Genomic DNA, 2,500 nt, shown 5'->3' with positions numbered 1-2,500 from the left:
AGAGAGTAGCAGTCGGTAGGAGAGAGTAGCAGTCAGTAGGAGAGAGCAGCAGTCAGTAGGAGAGAGCAGCAGTCGGTAGGAGAGAGCAGCAGTCGGTAGGAGAGAGTAGCAGTCGGTAGGAGAGAGCAGCAGTCGGTAGGAGAGAGTAGCAGTCAGTAGGGGAGAGCAGCAGTCAGTAGGAGAGAGCAGCAGTCAGTAGGAGAGAGTAGCAGTCGGTAGGAGAGAGCAGCAGTCGGTAGGAGAGAGCAGCAGTCGGTAGGAGAGAGCAGCAATCAGTAGGAGAGAGTAGCAGTCGGTAGGAGAGAGCAGCAGTCGGTAGGAGAGAGTAGCAGATCGGTAGGAGAGAGTAGCAGTCGGTAGGAGAGAGCAGCAATTATAAGTATCTGGAGACGCAGCTCACGTATGTGATGACGGCAGGAAGTAGTTTTTGTCACGTAGAGATCTTTAGTGTACTTGCATAACTGCCATGTGAAACCAAAACTTACCGGATCAAATGTAGACAATGCAACAACAACATGAACCTTGATTCGGACTTTCAGGTGTGAAAACGCCCGTAAAGGTCTGTGTGATGTGCGACTATGAATATTGTTTGTAATAATGTCTCCTGACAGCTGTTCATCTGGCCTGTAGAGCTGGAGCTCAGTCCACCATAACATCATCAGCACCAAGACTCACTGACATAACAACAACAACACCAACAACAACCACCCCTGCTACCGTTACTACTACTACTGATGCTGCTACTACTACTACTGCTGCTGGTACTACTACTACTACTACTGCTGCTGCTGGTACTACTACTACTACTACTGCCTACCCTTCCTACTGAACCAACCCTTCCTACTGAACTAAACCTTACTACTGAAACAACCCAGTACTACTGAAACAACCAGTGCTAGTGAACCAACCCTTACTACTGAAACAACCAGTACTACTGAACCAACCAGTACTACTGAACCAACCCTTACTACTGAAACAACCAGTAGTACTGAACCAACCAGTACTACTGAAACAACCAGTACTACTGAACCAACCAGTACTACTGAACCAACCAGTACTACTGAACCAACCAGTACTACTGAACCAACCAGTACTACTGAACCAACCCTTACTACTGTACCAACCCTTACTACTGTACCAACGCTTACTACTGTACCAACCCTTACTACTGTACCAACCCTTACTACTGTACCAACCCTTACTACTGTACCAACGCTTACTACTGTACCAACGCTTACTACTGTACCAACGCTTACTACTGAAACAACCGGTTCTACTGTACAAACATCTGATTATACTGTTGTTGCTACTACTACTACTACTACTACTACTACTACTACTACTACTACTACTACTACTACTCCCCCTCCTCTGGTTTGTGAAAACGGAGGTCGACCTCTGAACGGTGTCTGTATCTGTCCGGATGACTGGACCGGAAAGGAACTGCTCAGTAGGTAAGTCTGACACATTTAAAAGAAAACCGTATTTCCTAAGTATTTAAATACCTGACAGTTGTTTCACATCATGCTCCTCTAGAGGGCTGGGAACCGAAACCCGGTGACATTATGGCAATCTTTCTGTTGACTTTGTCTGCCCTCGGCTCCAAAATCTTATTATTGCTCAGAGTGGAAACACTTTTAGGAAAGCTACGTTGAGTGCGTAATGTGCCAGTGGTAGTATGAACCTAAAAAACACTGGCTCAAGGCTAGGGTTGGGTACCGAAACCTTAACGTCCTATAGGTTTAGTCGTTTTCGTCCTAAACGACCAGTATCTAGAGAAACAGAATGACAACGCAAAAGGCTGGAGTACTTAACCAGCGTAATATGATCCTAATTAATATGATGGAAGAAGATAGAAAAGAAGACCGCAACAGGCAAACGAAACAACGGGTAAGCTTAGCATTAACAATTAGCTGGTTGAATGCGTGATGGTTGTCTTATGAGTTAGCATACGTAGGCGACTTGCAGCAGACAGTGGAGAATATGTACTGTTTGTGTTTCAGACCTACTAAGGGTTCCTATGTGGAAAAGGAAAAGACCCTGCCCTGAAGAAGGAGGTGAAAGAGTTACAGGAACTGTGGTCAGAGGAACTTAATAATCCCCAAATTGGCCCAGTCGGAACAGGAGAAAAAAAGGGTTCTAGGAACGTTAAGTTCTAGGAACGTTAAGTTCTAGGAACTGCAAAAATCCCTCCGGTCAGAAAGAGGCTAATGAAACCCTGAGAGTCTTGCTAGAGTCGCTCCCATCGTCTCCATCGTTTGGTGTAAGGTCATAAAACTCAGTCCCAGTCAGCCTTTCTCCCGCCTGGATGTACAGACAAAACAGAACATGTTTGAAGTAAAATCATGTGAACATTGTCAACAACCAATGGGTACTCTCCCTCCAGCACCAAACAGGAAGCAGCAAAAAGTTAGAGCCAGTGTCATCGGGCTTCGCTAAGCTAAACGCTAAAGAGGGAAAGTTGCAGATGTTCAACCCTTCTGAAGTGGGTCATCCAGCG

This window comes from Sander vitreus, unplaced genomic scaffold (assembly GCF_031162955.1).
Source record: "Sander vitreus isolate 19-12246 unplaced genomic scaffold, sanVit1 ctg214_0, whole genome shotgun sequence".
In the NCBI taxonomy this organism is placed as follows: Eukaryota; Metazoa; Chordata; class Actinopteri; order Perciformes; family Percidae; genus Sander; species Sander vitreus.
This window is presented reverse-complemented; position numbering follows the sequence as displayed.